Source organism: Nannospalax galili, unplaced genomic scaffold (assembly GCF_000622305.1).
Source record: "Nannospalax galili isolate Female #2095 unplaced genomic scaffold, S.galili_v1.0 scaffold559, whole genome shotgun sequence".
Taxonomy (NCBI): Eukaryota; Metazoa; Chordata; class Mammalia; order Rodentia; family Spalacidae; genus Nannospalax; species Nannospalax galili.
Window position 1 is genome coordinate 4,177,815 of NW_008343479.1, and position 16,719 is coordinate 4,194,533.

At 36.7% G+C, this 16,719-nt stretch overlaps 1 protein-coding gene across 1 annotated transcript in view; it reads left to right on the forward strand.

Moving 5' to 3' along the window:
* The first annotated feature begins 4,432 nt into the window (after positions 1-4,432).
* Ostn (osteocrin) overlaps positions 4,433-16,719 on the forward strand; it is a 56,503-nt gene continuing 44,216 nt past the window's right edge. The window contains exon 1 of the mRNA XM_008839694.1: positions 4,433-4,493. The gene's annotated coding sequence lies outside the window, so the exon portion shown is untranslated. The remainder of the gene's footprint in view (positions 4,494-16,719) is intronic.

The window sequence follows — 16,719 nt, forward strand, 5'->3', positions numbered from 1 at the left end:
AATGGAGAAAATCAATCAACGGTCTAACCTAGTCCTAAAGCCTAATAGCCATAATGACAGGCACAGCAAACTACCTCTGTTGGTGCAGTAACGGCACTGTTATCTAGGGGGTAATCAACACCTATCTAATTGGACTTAAAGCCCCCTTAATGAATGTGAACTATGGATTGTACTGTAAACATAGCCAAATACACATGACTGGAGAGGTCACAGATCCTATAGAAAACCTTATCTCTGTCATATCTCTAGACAAATAAAATTTCTTACCATATGCTAAATATGGATCCTTATATTTACAGACAAGTATATCGTACACCACTCATCAAAGAAGCTTCTTTTTGCAACAGATGGAGACTACTGCAGAACCCCACAACTGGTCAGATACAAGGAATATGCTTCTGAGAGATGCCCAGTAGGTGACATATCTACAGTAGAACCTCTACCACCTAAGACTCATGGACTCATGGAACATAGTGAACTGAAAAATAGAGAGAAAACTAATTCTTCCCTCAACTCTCACCAGTGAAGCTCCCTTATACAACAGTGTGTGATGCACATAGAAGATCACAACTGGCCAAGTTTTAAAGAATAAGAGGATAGGACTCCTATATTAAACCTCAACCACCCATGGCTAAGGCACCAGGCAGAAAGACTGTAAGATGGCTGGTTCATGAACATAGGGAAGCAAAGGCTCACAGGCCATTGCAACTTTGCATGTGTGAACTGGTGGCAGTGGTGGCACTGAGCACAGGACCCATGCCAACTCAGTCAGACAGGGGCCCTGAGTGGAGTGAGAGAAATGCATGGAGGGCTGGCCCTAGTCTGGGAACTATTGGAGACTGATTGCTACTGGGTGAGGGAGACTATGCCTTACTTAGATTTCTAGGTAAGCTGACTAGACTTCAGGGAATGAATTTTCACCAAAGGACATTTGGGTACAAATGCTTGACTGGATAGGGCTTACTGTGTATGGCAGAATACATGAGATCTGGTGGGGGTTGGGGGGAGTGTGGATGTATGAGGATGTCTAAATTTGATTAAGAACTATTGTATGAAATGTATAAAAGCTCAATCAGTTTTTGAAAAAGTGAAATTTGGAGTTTTCTTTGTTGTGTTGGAGTTTCCCTTGTGCTGCTGGAGAGCAAATCCAATATCTTACACACACTAGCCAAAAGCTCTACCCTTGACCTGGATCTATAATTTCAACAAAAATATTTTAAGTTAAATTATTATACGTTAATTTTACAAAATATTTGCTTTCATTGTGATAATGTTTTTTTAACTTTTAAAAAATTTATTGAGAATTTCATACATGCATATAAAGGTGTTTTGATTAAATTCATTCCCATTCCCTCCCCTCCAACTTCCGTATCTCCCCACCATGTTTTCCTGACAACCTCATGTACTCTTTCTTTCTCTTTTTATGAGGCTTTTTGCTACTCTAACGTTTCCCCCTCTGAAGAGGGATTACACAAATCTTTTAGGGATTAGATAAGAACCCCCAAATACTTTCGATATTTTTGGTCTTTGGAACAGAGTATATTACTAAGAGGCCCAAGGACATTGTGACTTTTAGCCGAGAAACTGGCTACTTTTCTTTGGGGTCTTTTTACCCTAACTGCCTAGCCAATTCCTACCTCGTATTCTTACATCTTCTAGGCACCAGTCAAGTACTTTCTTTTCTCCCTACAATTAACAGTTACACAATTTGGGAGTCTTTTCGATAGACTCATTGTGACAATTTCGTCCATGCATTATAATGGACTTTGATCTTTCCCCTTCTTTAATATCCCCCTTCCTCTACAGTGTACTTTCTTCCTACATTCTCCCTTTATATTAAAGATGATAAATAAACAAGGCTTATCTGAGTCTGGCTTATTTAGCTTAACCATAAGGCTAACAGTTCCATCCATTTTCCTACAACATGATTCATTCTTCTTTATGTCTGAATAATATTCCATGGGGTATACATACCACACTTCTTTCATCCACTCATTCACTGATGGGCTCCTAGTCTGACTTTGCAACTTGACTCTTGTGAATAGAATAATACTGACTTTGGCTTCGCTTTTTGATTAAAGATCACAGCTCTGCCATCCAACTTTCTCTACCTGGATCCCCCTGTCTTTTGGCCCCTCGAGCATGGTCCTTTAATCCTGTAGCACTAAAGGGTGCCAGGATTTATTGACTCATTGCATCACACAGTCTCTTCTGGTATTTGTACACTGCTCACTTCACATCTTTCTCAACTCACTCAGTTTGAATGTGCCTTTTCTTAATTTCCAGAATCCTGACTGATAGAAGTAGCAATATCCAATCTGTGGTCCCATTACTTGCAAGCCTTGAGGACTCGGGCTACTCTTTTAATCGATTTGAGCATTTGTTTTTGCATCTTTACATATCAATAATACTTCCTTGGCTAAGGTGTTCTGAGAAATACGTAATGATCTGCTGAATGGAAAGCTTCTGTTAATGCTTTCTTTCTCATCTTAGTATCTCCCCATCTACCCCCGTGTCTATTTTCCACATCTTTGTATATCATTGCATGCTCCCCTTTCCCCTCTTTTTTGCAATATAATGTATGAATGTGTGAGTCATTCATAAGTGTAAAATGTAGAGAAGACCTATAAAACTTAAATGTGCCATGGCTGTGCTCCTGGAATAAACTGTTACTATTTCTTCTGCTGCAGAACAGTTAAGTCAAACTTTCAAATTGGGTCAACAAAATCCACAAATAGGGTGGAATCTTTGGACTGTATAAGCAGGGACAGATCTGGAGTAAATCAGAGACAGATATCACTTGTCAGCATGCTAAGGGGGAGAGACATCACAGATCCCGGCTGTGGCAGCATCATGATGCACCCGTTAAAGCTATATTGAGAGTTTTCCATCATGTGGATTCAAGTGACATAATTGTTTTGTGGTAGTAATATCTAAACAAGGGTCCACAATTAGGCTGTATTTTTATCTTGACTTGTGAACCGCTGCTGCCAACTGCTCAAATTTCAGGCTTGTTGAGACTTAAGTTATCCCTGGAAACCTTTCATAAAAGTTAAGCATTACTGTCCCACCAATGCAGTGTGCTCTGCTCAGTTCTCCTGTCTAATTCCAAATTAACCATGTAATCGTTCCTATACTAGTGACTAGTATTTTAAATAGCTTTTAAACAAAACCAAAAGAATAAATTTATTTCTATTTGTGTGAAAGCATAATCTGGTTTAGAGTCTCTTTGCAAGCTTTTAAAATAGAATACAGCCAAAGAACTAGATGTGGAATGAAGATCTGTATTTGAAATTCAGTTTAGCAAGTACCACTAGCAGTGTGTTCTATGTCAGTGAACTTTGCTGTGCCTTGACTTCCATATCTGCTAAATGGAACCCAAGTTGAAACAATTGATCTAATAACAAATCAGGTATTTATAAACTAGATAATTTATTTTTAATTTTAACTATGTGCATGAATGTTATGCATACATGTGTGTAAGTGCGGCTGTGTCATTCATCAGATCTGCTGGAACTAGAGTGATGGACAGTTGTTAAGCGGTCATGTGAGTCCTGGAATTTGAACCCAGGTCTTCTCCAAGAACATCCAGAGCTCTTAACCACTGAGCCACCTCTCCAGCCCCTAGATGATTTATTTTTATGATGTACATGCAATGGAGCAAATGTGATTGCCAGGAGCACTTCATACAGAGCAGGAATGTTTGGGCTGTAAAGAAATTAAAATATGAGAGAACAAGTGCAAGATAGGAATGTCTGCAGTGCCTGCATTTATAACCACACATCACGGTTCAGTATTTTCGATCTGTTAGTGACAGGCTTCCTAGTACAGCCGTGTTAATCACAACATAGCCAAGCGTTTACTGATGCAGCTCAGTGCACCTGACTCAAGCTACTTAGCATTTACATTGATGATCATGTAATTTAAGGATCCCAAAACTGTATCAATAAATCAGTTTGCATCTGACTACAATCTCATTGAATCTTACGGTGAAATGTCCGGTGACTTGCACACTTTCCCAGGTCTTTGTGCTTCATTTTCCCAAATACAATGTATAAATTGAGAGCTAGACCAAAAGAAGCGAGGGGTCTGAAGCTGAGCACAGTGTTAAGAGAATATTTATATCTTCCAGAGTTAAGCCACATTAGTTCTTAAATGCCATAATCAAAGCAATAGAGAGGTATGGAAAGGAGAAGCAAGAAATGAGGGAGGGAAGAAGAGAGGGAGGCTAAAGAGAGAGGAGGGACAGAAGGGGGCAAGGAGGGAAGAAAGGGAGGGACAGGAGAGAGACAGAGAGAGGGGGGAGGGGGGAGGAGAGGCTTGGGAAAATGTTCAGTGGAAAATCTGTAGAAATGATGTAAGAGAAAGCAAAGACAGGGATTGGAGTAAGGGGAGTATAACAGACTACAAAAACTCTGAGAGAAACTCTGAGCTGAGTTTGAAATAAACTTCAGACAGGACTCCACAGTTAGGATTTTCTGATTTCTCACAAGGTAAGTTAAATGATAAAGATCTAGGGTTTTTTCCTTAACTGTAGCATTTACTTTTCACATTCTTTTTTAACCATTTATGTTTATGCTGATTTTTCTAAAACTAGAAATGGTTTTTGACAAATGTTCTATTCAAACATGTGGAAAATTCAACATGTAATACAAACTTAAGGTAGAGCAGTTGTTAGACACTTGATATTCATTATATTGCTTTGTGCTTTTTAATTGCAAGACAAAGAGGAGACTCAAGAGAAGTAGTCACTATTATGTTAATAGTTTTATTTCACTTTCGTTGCAGATGTTCTTTATTGGGAAATATTTTAATGTGTAAATGGTCAGGTTTAAATAATCTGAATAGATGAGAAAATTTTCTAACCTTTATTTTAAGCAAAATTATATCTTAAGAATGCCCCTAAAGCAATCAAAGTTAATAATGTATATTTGTAAATCCTAGAAGCATCCTGATTTTCTTATTATGGAAAATTAAATATGACAAGCATTAGATACTTACAATAGACTTAGATCATATGTATTCAACATTTGAAGTGTTCTTGCTACTTAGAGATTACATTAATGGTTTATGATTTAAAGATACATTTAAGCTTTATGAGGAAATTTAAAATTTTGTTTCAGATTTTGTTCAACAGAAATAAATTATCAGCATCCATTCAATAAATTTAGCTCTATCGGTATAAAATATTTTTCATTTGAATTATATGAGTAGAGTGTGCAGGTATACATATACATTATTATTTCTTTAGAAATGTGGTCATTATTACTGGTGTTTCTGATTTGTCCTTCTACAAATGAACTGTGGTGATTTTAATGCCTGTGTAGTTACAGAATTGATAGTGATCTATATAATGTTCTACCCAGGATCTGCAGGCACACGTATCTTCTCAGTTTATTTTGGTGCTATTCTGTGTACACTGACTGAACTTCCCTAAGGAGAAAGAGGAGAGTTCAAGTCTTCCCTGTGATGTGGTTGCACCGTAGTTTCAAGCAGCTGAAGTACTTCTGGGTGACATTTGCTTTCCTTTTTTTATTTCCTCTCCCTGTGATGTGGTTGCACCGTAGTTTCAGGCAAGCAGCTGAAGTACTTCTGGGTGACATTTGCTTTCCTTTTTTTATTTCCTAAGGTTTTGAAGAATTCTTATAAAATGAGCCATGGGCAGTAGAGCTTCATTTACTCCTCTATTGATTTTAATTCATGGATGTCTAATACTGCCCTCTCCCTATTGAAAATTCTGTATTCCATATTTTATAAAACATAAGGTTCAAAACATATGAAAACCGAACTTGAAAAATCCTGTAGCATTAAAAGTTTGCATTAGTTACTGTGATTAGAGCTAGAAGGGTAATTATGCTTTGTGCATACATGAGGTCTCTACCTTTGTTTTGTACCCAGGAGGATATTGTGTAGAACTGTACGCTAACTTTTTCATAAAATATTAGAATTGAAAGTAGTAATAATGCATCAGGTGTTACAGTGACTGCTACTTGGAAAAAGTGATAATACGCTCATGTTTCAAATATTCTTTTCACTAACATATTTTCTTTTGTAACACTATGCCATAATTTTAGAGTCTAAGGACTAATTTTTGTTCCTTAAATTTACAGATTAAAGTTATGTTTTTCATGAATATAAAAATAGTAACAAGTATTTTGAAAATTTGTCACATTTAAAAGGATAATAAGGTACTATTTATTGAGTAATTAACATTGCTGGCCAGTATACCTGCAGTATTTCTAATGTCTCTGTCTCCTTTCCCAGAACAAAGGCTAAGCAGCATGCCCTGCTAATACTCAGATCCCAGGCTGCCCAGTGAGAGGGCTAGCATCCTTCACTCTAATCTGTTGCAAAGTGCACAGTACCAGGGGTTAGATACTTAACAATTTCCGACAAAAGAATTAGAGTATTTTCCCAATTGACCAAACTTGATTGTTTTAAGTTGAAGCGACGGAAGTTAATTTTAAGATTAGTAATATTTTATTACACTATGCAAAAGTTCTTTAAAGACTATGCCTGATAACAACAGCTACCATTCAAGGAAATGCAAATATTCCAGAAAGAATCTGCTTTTGCAGGAGGAAATCTGGGAACACAGTAAACAAGTAATAAGAGGGCCAGAGAGAGTTTCATCTTTTAGGTCCCTGGTTCCTGACATACAAAGTACACCTAATAAACACATCTTGCCATTAAGTATTATAAACTCCCTGCTTCTCCTAATTTATTTACATTTCAGAAGAGTATTTTTATTGATTATGGTTGCTGATTTGATTTAATTTATATTACAATCAACATCAAACATTACACAAGTACAGAGGTGGATGAAGAGTGAAGCAACAAATATTCTACATTATCCTCAGGCTTACATGTCTGGTATTTAACTTCACTTACCTAGCATTACCCTCTGAATGCCTTTTTATGCTACATAAAAGTTGACCCTGCATGACCATATGGAAACAGAGTCTTCCAAGCTCCTGGGACACTGCTCCTATGAACACACAGCAATGGTGTCAGCATGCACAGGACCTATGTAAACTCAAGTAGACAAAAACTGGGACATGGGAGCTGACCCCAATCAGGTGAAGAAATATTGCCAACTGATTACTGCTGGGTGAGGACAAGCTGATCTTCCTAAAGCAAAAGACTCTAAATAGGCTGACTAGACCCCAGCAGTTGAACTTGCACTGAGGGATGTCTGGGGACACTAACTAGACCTTAAGGCAAATGACAGAATATATGAATTCTGGGGCAGGGGTCTAAGGAGGGTGCCAGTGGGGAAAGGGGTATAAAGATGATTAAGATTAACTGGGATGAAATACACAAAAATTCAATTAAAAAAAGAAAGTTGACTATGCATCAAATGTGTGACTTGCTTGTTTATGTGAAACTTGGTCAGCTTTTCCATATCCATGGGACCAAAAGTTCTATTTTGTCCTATTAGTAAGCATCATAATTAAACATGTAATTTCCTTAAAGGATTTGACTACAGTCACAGGATAAAGTTTATTTCTGTTGTAGGTGGCATTGTTTGACATCGAGAAATGTTTAGTTCTTCAGAGGTCTACCTGCCAAGTAACATTTAATAAGATGCCATAAGCTAGAAGAATGGTCATTGGTCATTGGGGTTACCTGTGCCACTTTTGTTAGAATAAGAATGTGGAACAGTAATGGACATGACAGGACTCCAGCATGAATTCCATCATTTTACTGTTGGTATAATACCTTGACTTAGTCCTTTCCCCTAACCTAGCTTAACTGTCGATGGTACTTAGTTTCCATATCAGTTACACTGGATTATTAATATCTGCTCTGCATTCACACTTAGGCTTTATTAAACATACACTGAGTGTGCTAGGCATTCCGCCAGGTGCAAAGATGGACTGGTGACCACAAGACAGCCCCTTCTCTTGAGCTTGTAGTCACAACTAAACTTCCATATATAGTCACAACTAAATTCCACATATTAAACAACAGACCTGAGGATTTTTAATGACATCTTTCTTTAAAGTGGCACTGTTAACTTCTGCCTTTTGATTTTTTTTTTAAAGACTAGCAGTGTGAATGAGATTTTAAATGCTAGAGGTACTCAACACGGTATTTTTTGCAATGTTGGAAAGGAACAGTATCTTTAAAAAATGAAAACAGGGCCAAATATAAGAAAATCAATCAATAAATGTACAGTAGTAAAGTGTCCTTCAGGAAAAGTCATTTTAAAATGCTTCTCATCCATAAAGACTTTCCTTTATTTGAAATTAGTTTTGGAGATGGAAAATGCTTTTTATTACACAAATAGTTTGTGCTTTAAAAAGCATGAATCTGTTTGTCTGAATATGTACATTGCTGCTCTGGTTCTTCTTCTGCCTGCCTTCTTGACTCTGGAAAAGTTCTTTCTGCCAAGTGAAGAGCTGTGGGGAAGAAGGGCAAACATATCCCCGATATTTTGATTAAAAAATAATCAGGAGGGGATGGAGAGATGGCTCAGGGGTCAAGAGCACCGGCTGCTCTTGCAGAAGAACTGGGTTCAAATCCCAGCACCCACATGGTGACTAACAACCATCTGTAACTCCAGTTCCAGGGGATCCAACGCCCTCTTCTGTTCTCAGTGGACACTGCAAGACACAAGTGTACTTGTATACATGCAGGCAGTACATTCACACACATAAAATAAAAGTAAATCAAAAAATTTAATTGACCAGGAAGTGATTCATTCTTAGTCTGAATTTGAACTTTTTCAGAATCATATCCACAACGAAACGTAAAATATGCACAATTTATTAAGAATTAAATTTGATAAGGAGGATTTTAAACACATTGTTAAGTATCAAGATCATGCCTCAGATGTTTTGTGTGCAAAGCACACAGTGGACAACAGTTGAAGCTGCAGTGCAGCTGGGCTGGATTCAGCTGGTTCCCAGTGACCCTGAACTTCAAGAGGGCCTTGATTTATTCCTCATTTCTAAAATGTTAAGTGCACAGTTACATTCAACTGTCATATGTGTGGAGAGTGTGGGGTCACAACCCAGATAAGAGGAGACTCCAACAGCAAGAGGCTCAGTCAGCTGGTCTCCTTATCACACCCAGAGAGAGAAGCAACTATCTTTAAAGCCACATCCAGATACTGCTCCTCATGTCAAGATTCCGCATATAATGACAAAATGTGCAGCAGCATCACAATTTTACTGCAGGTTTCACAGACTGTCTCTATGAGTGACTGCAAATTCCAATGACTGTAAATTTCTAGAAAAACTTGGCTTCAAAAATCTGCTTTCAGCTCAGTAATATCAAATTTTGTAATATGTAATCAATCTTTTCACATTGTCTTACACTTTTAAAAACATTTCCATGAACCATTTTGGAGTTTATACTGAAAACATTTTACCCATGATAAAACAAGACAAAATGGCATGAGTTTTTAAGAATAAGTTATTAACTTAATAGTTTTAATAAATAGCATTAAATATACAAATATATTTATTACTCGTATTTCACAACCTGAATGACATTGCTGACTTTTTTTATTTGTAAACTAATCAAATAAATGAAATGAAAAGCAATAAAAATTTTGTGTTTAGACAGTTGAAGAGCTATAGCCAAGGTCCTGAGGTCAGTGAGCAGTGCACAGGCACATTTCTTTATACCTATCTTTCAAAGCTAACCCCGAATTTCTTCCTTTACCATCACAGAAACCATTTTCTGATGTTATTGACTCTATTAGTGGCTTTTGCTTTAAAATTATCTAATAAGTTACTAGCAATGTGTTTGGAGTAATATTGTGTGAAAAGTATGCATACACATGTGGGTAGAAGCATTACTGGTAGAGATTTCAGTGTTTCCAAATTCTTAATGTAAACCCTTGAATTTTTGTAGCCACAAATTCTGTATCTGCTAAGATTGACAGACTGTTTCGTAAATATAGAGGACTGTTCAGTCAACACTTAAAATGTATAATTTTTTAAAAATTATGTGCAACAGTCAAATGAAGCATCATTCTATCCTTTCCTCTCTGAGCTCAACAGAGGAACTATAACTTTAACACCTGACTTCAGAAAATTTGTCCCAGTTATCAAAACTGTGGGTGAATGAGCCCAGAGATTACACAAGATCTAAAGATGAAGTTTTAAAATTCACAAGTTAACATTGTTTAAAAATTTTTGAAATAGCCGGGCGTGGTGGCACATGCTTTTAATCCCAGCACTTGGGAGGCAGAGGCAGGCAGATCTTTGTGAGTTCGAGGCCAGCCTAGTCTACATAGTGAGTTCCAGGACAGCTGGGGCTACAGGGAGACCCTGTCTCAAAAAGACAAAAAAAAATTTTTTTTGAAATAGTGTTCCATGTACCTGTGGCTGGCCTTGGCCTTGTGATATAGCCCAAGATGACACTGACCTTTTAGAACTCCTGTCTTTACCTTCCAAGTGCTGTGATAATAGGCATGAAACATCATGGCCAGTATATGTTAGGCCAGGGATTGAACCCAGAGCTTCATATGTGCTAGGCCAGTACTCCACCAACTGAGCTACATCCCCAACTCTACAAGTAAACATTTTGAAGTAAATATAAGTATCTCATCTCATAAGTTTTTCCTTACATTTAGTATTGCTAAAATAGTGCTGAACATTCAATTTAATGTATAATATTTTCCCTTAACTTAAATAAGCAAATTAATATTCATAAGTGACATCTCAAAATTGAGGGTTTAGTGGCACTTTCTTTTCAACTAGAAATATTACAATTACAGAGGAAAATATGTACCTCAGCCAACATGCATCCACCCTCCAGCTGCTTAAGGACCAGGACAAAGATTTTCCTTAGTGACACCTGGACAGTCATTACCTATAGTGTCTGTGCTTCCACCAGATAAAAAGGCAACTTCACTCAGTTGCTTAAGAGAGGCAGGCAACACCACAGGTTGGTTATACCAACCTCATTTTACTTGGTCTATAGAGGAAAAGAATTGCTGAGTACCACTCTGTTAGGTATCAGCAGAGCCAATGGAGAACCTGGTGCTGATGACTCCTTTCTATTATGGTAACTGCTCAGATTTTGTATGAAGCATTGCCCTTCTTAGGCTACCTTTCAAAATAAAGAACTATTGTCACTCTGGTCCTTACTGTTCCTGGAGGTCTTCTCTGTCATCACAAAGACCTTTATGACTGTGACTTAGCGGGAAGTAGTAGGAAGGGACAAGAACTTACTGTGTCTTTGGGGTTTACTTAGGGTTGTACTCATTCACACTTTGCATAAGCCTACGTTTCCAGGTAAGGAAACCTATGACAGTAGTTTTGGAGGCACACCAGGCCATTTCATGGAGTCAGAACATTAGCACACTATTGACAAAGTGCCCTACTAAGCCCCTTAAATGCTGTGCTCTTTCAAACTGGGGGGAGGTCAAGAAAAAGTTGAAATTGAATCAGTTAATAAACTGATTCTTTTTTTCCTCAGTGTATTTCTATTGAATTTTTATGCATGTCATAGAATGTACCTTAATCATCTTTAGGCTCATCACTTCCATCCATACCCCTCATTGCCCCCCACTGGATTTCATGTATTCTGTCATACACATCAAGGCCTATTGAGTCACATTTGTATAATCAAATGTCCCTTGGTGTGAGTTCATTCACTGGAGTCTAGTCAGCTTATCTAGCATCACTCCCTCACCCAGCAGCCATCACCTGCCTTTACTTCTTCAGTTAAGGTTGAGGTCTCCTTCACATTTCCTCCATTTCTATGCTGGATTTTTGTCTAATTGAGTCCCTTTTATTTGTTTTTTGTTGAAAACAAAGGTAGATAGAGCCTATGCTGACTGTTTCCATTTAAAAATTTCCACATGCTACTGAAAATCACTTGCAATCTTAATACATCCATGAGTTCCTAATGTTTGGCTCAGCTATCCAAAAAGCACATGTTAATCATAAATTTTCAAATTGAAGAGAACTTCAATCATCCGACACCACCCTCCAGAGAATGACCATGTACTTAATCAGATGCCGTCTCCCTTGGGTTCTTCTTTTGTCACACTGACAATTTTAGCAATATTCGTCGTACAGAATATTTCATTATTACCACTTTATGCACACATGTGAGCTACTGCAATCTCCTGTCCTCCCTGTCACCCTCCTTTAGGCCTACCTACCCCCTTGCTTGTCTCATTGTTCATTGACTCATAATTATGGGAAGATGTTTCTTCACACTCAGTTTTCTCATAGACTTCTGCCCGAAATACGGGTAAGGCAGGTACTACACTGCTGGACTCTCATACCTGTTATGCTCTAAGAAAAGAAACAATATGCACTGTTTCTCCAGTGCAAACGACGACACTCCACATCTATGTGTTCACCATGATTCCAACTACAGGCTGGAAGGTTATTTCCAGGTAAAATAAGTTCTCACACATGGAAATCATGAAACATAGCTCAAGATATTACACAAAGAAAAATATTTTATTCAGCTGTAGTAAATGGTCAAACTGCATAAATATATATGATAAAAATATAATGAAGTATTCAATACAGAATGCAATAAATAGCATTTGCTTAAAAGTGAAGTACATACAAAAATCTTAGAAGACAGGACTGGAGAAAAGGCTCAGCGGTTAAGACCACTGGCTGCTCTAACAGAGACCCCAGCTTCAATTCTCAGCACGCGGAAGATGGCTAATAGCCAGCCATGGCTTCAGTTCCAGGGGATCTGATACCCTATTCTGACCTCCAGCGGCTTGCTCGCATGTAATGCACCTATAAACATGCAAGAAAAGCATAAATGCACATAACTATAACTAAATAAATTTCTTTTAAAATCTTAGAAGGCAGTTTTAACTCACTCCCTCTTTTTTGAAATGTCTTATCACTCAGAAACTTAATTCAAAAATTACTCAAAGGAGAAACATAGTCATGCACAACAGTGCACATCCATAATCCAGGCACCTGGAAAGCTAAAGCTGAAGAATTTTTGAGTTCAAAGCAGGCTGGGGCGACACAGTAACTACCTGTCTCGAAAACCAAAAAGTAAAAATGTTTACAAAGTAATGTGCTAAATGGGAAAAAAAAAAAAAACCTCAAAGACTTCTGTTTGGTGAATTCATACAGTAAGGAACATTCTCCAAGGGTGTTTTCTGTGATCTGAAGTGAACATGAGGCTTAGGAGGTTTTTAAATCATGGGCTATATTTATCCACTATCAACAAAATAGGGAAATGGGGCTCAGCCTAGTCTTTTCCTTTCCTCCCTATAATTTTCTCTGTTTCTAATTTTGTAGCAATCAAGTTTCAACTAGTTAATCAAATGTCTTTTGTTTGGCAGGTGCCAGAGTGCTTGTTTTCATGAGTGTACCAAATGCCATATTTAGGAACTTGGCCTTTTGGTTTGCTGGCTACAAGCACAGCTCTAAACCATTAAATGCATGTATTCAAACTCAGCATTTATTTTTACATCTCTCTATCCAAATAATCAGGATGTGGTTATCTGTTAGATGATACATTATGACTTTTTTCCTATATACACCCAAGCTCAAAAATACATGCCTCAGATAAAATCATCAATATTGCAAACACCATCATTCTGTGGCATTTATAAGTCTGAGGGGATGAAGGGAGTCCTTGGTTAGTAAGATGTTCATAAAAAACAGTTTAAAAAATTCACATGGAAAGACTTGTAAACCTGGGCAATTTAGCACTTTGGAACCTATTTTTAATATAATAAAAAATAAGGAAGTTGGACATCACAATTGTAGTTTATCTGTGATTGAAAGAGAATGTTGTTTTTAAAAGTACATATATAAGAAATGAGATTATTTTTAAACATAATGATGCTTTTAAAACATCTTCCTTTGTGTATAAGACAGTTAAAGAAGAATCAGCAAAATCAGGAGAAAAATATGATCCAGTGAGTGTCTGGTTTCCTAAGGAATATGCTATGCAGTGTTGTTGTTATTTTAACCAAGTAGGTATTGTATTCTCTTAAGTTGTATATTTTCTATATTTGGTGACATAGCCATTATTTGATTTTTCCAGAACTCGCTGAAAACATCAACTCAAATAACAATTTAGCAAAAAGAGAACACAGAAGACTAACTCTTTTCAGGAAATGAAATACTGAGAAGCAGCCTGTGACTAGCATCATATGACAAAATTTATAACAAACAAATAGTTTGGGATAAATCATTATTATCTTTGATAAAATAATTGCTGCAATCAGAAAATATTTTATCTACATTTTAAATCTTAACCAATATACTTAATGCAGATGTTACTTGACCTGTACAAAATATTTCTTTATGCATGTTGTAGCATATAACAATTGCTAAGATCTCAGTGAAGTTTCACAGTAATAATATCTTAAGAAATATTATAAAGAAAGTTAGAGGTCACACTAAAACATACGCAGTTGTTAAAGAAACACTTAATAATGCCTCATAAGTGTTCTATCACAGAAAAATTATAAATGCCAGATGAGATAAGAGGGTTGTGAATGAATCAATTTGATTATCTCAAAGCTCTTTTGCAATGGGAAATACTTCTCATTTCACAAATAAGGAAAATGAAATTCAGATGAGTTCAATGATATTTTTCCAAGGCAACAATACTAAAACAAAATTAGAGTAGAAAATAATCCTTCAAGATCCATAATCCTGGGGACTAGAGAGATGGCTCAGCAATTAAGAGCACTGGCTGCTGGGCTTGGTTCCCAGCATCTACATGGAGGCTAACAATAATCGTCCATAACTCTAGTTCCAGAGGATCCAACACCCTCTTCTGACCTCCATAGGTATTGAACGATATGGGTACACTTACATATATGCAGACAATACACTCATACACATAAAATAAAAATAAAAAATTAAATATTTTTTTAAAATCCGTTGTTCCCAAAAGGTCTTCGAAATGGTAATTTACAAGAAAAAAGAAGGCCAAACCTGTGGTCTTCCCTCAGTGAGACACTGCCTCTTCCATCCCTATGCAGTGTTGAAAGCCAATTATCAAATTAACAACCAGCAAGCCTGATGGAAATCTGAGATGAGCAATAATTTGCTGAACAGTGTTTTTAATGTAAAAATTCTGAAATTTATAAATTATGTATTTTATGCTTACTATCCAGAATTAATGAATATATTTGTGTTTATTTTTTAAATGTGTAGGTTAAAAACTAATTCCTTTTTTGATTCCTCCATAATTATACTCCCTCCCTTGGAGGTAATAATAATCATGAATCACCTTCCATTGATATATGTGTATAATATTCCAAATATATGAAACTGCTTTGCATATTTCCAAATTAGAAGTTCATGACATGTATATTTTCTATACTTCCATATCCACTCAAAAGAAATTGGGGGAGAGATGGGGAGATCACTTAGTGGTTAAGAGAACTGGCTGCTCTTGCAGAAGACTCAGGTTCAAATCCCAGCACCTATATAGCAGCTAACAAGCATCCTTAACTCCAGTTCCAGGGGATCTGATGCCTTCTTCTGACCTCCACAGGCATTGGACAACATGGTTGCACTTACACACATGCAGACAGTACACTCATAATATTTAAAAATAATAATAATTAAAATATAAAAAATAAATAAAAATAATTAAGCTGTTAACTTTCTGATGCATGTCATCTATTAACTTGTGGAAGTATCCTAGTGAAGCTCACTTAGAAGTAAAATAAATGTAACATATTTAGAAAATGACTATTTTCAACCTTTTCTTTCCCAGTTTTCTTCAAATTACACCCATTATATCAATTCCAACTTTACCAGCATTTGTTTAAATTTTCTGTTTCTGAATGCTACTATAACATTTGCAATGAAGAATTTACTTTCTGTTGGTTCAATAGGTATAAAATGTTTTCTTACTGTGCTGTGTGGTTTGTTTTCCATTAATTTCTCTCTTTTCTACGAAAGATCCATTCATAACTTCTGTCTACTTTATTTAATTGGGTATCTGTTTTTTTTCCATCGTAATGATTATTTATTGTTCTCCAACCTGAAAATGCTTTTTTTTAATGTTTTTTTAATTAAAAGAAGCATTTCATTACAACAGCATTAACCTATTCAATAACATTTTTCTGAGCTAGGGTACATCTCTTTCAAAATTGGCTGTACATTTCTAGGTTTACAGATGAATTATTATGCTTATATAATCTTTTACTCATTATAAACTCTATAAGACATAAAATTAAATGAGGTTCCAACGTTTAAAAAAGATCTCCACTTCATTGTCAAAACACACAGTTTCATACAGAAAAATTCATTCCAAGCCTATTAACATTGAGACATTTTCACATGTATTTCTAATCTCTATATACATGACTATCACTGGTCACAGTCTCCCACCTTCTGAGCTCCTCGGCATCTGAGCGTGAATACAAACTCATCAGGTAGACAGCCTTCCTCTCCCAGTAGAGACTCCATACTCTGCCATCCCTGTCACTGTCCACTGTGCTATCAGCACCCCCATCCATTCCCCCCTATCTGCCCTTCGGTAAATCTAGTCAGCCAGAGGTCCCTGTTCCAGGAGTATCAGCTATTCCTCATCTATGGCAATCCATTGTCAGTATTCCTTTGGATAGAATTGGGGTCTGCTGTTCATTTTTCCAGTAGTATGTTGGGTTACTGTCTGGAAGAGCCTTTATCTATCCTGGCCAACAACTCGACTGAAGGTATCGCCTGTCTGGCTTTGCTGTTTGTCAAGTAACTTTTAGTTATATATATGTATGCTCTTATGATATTATGTTGG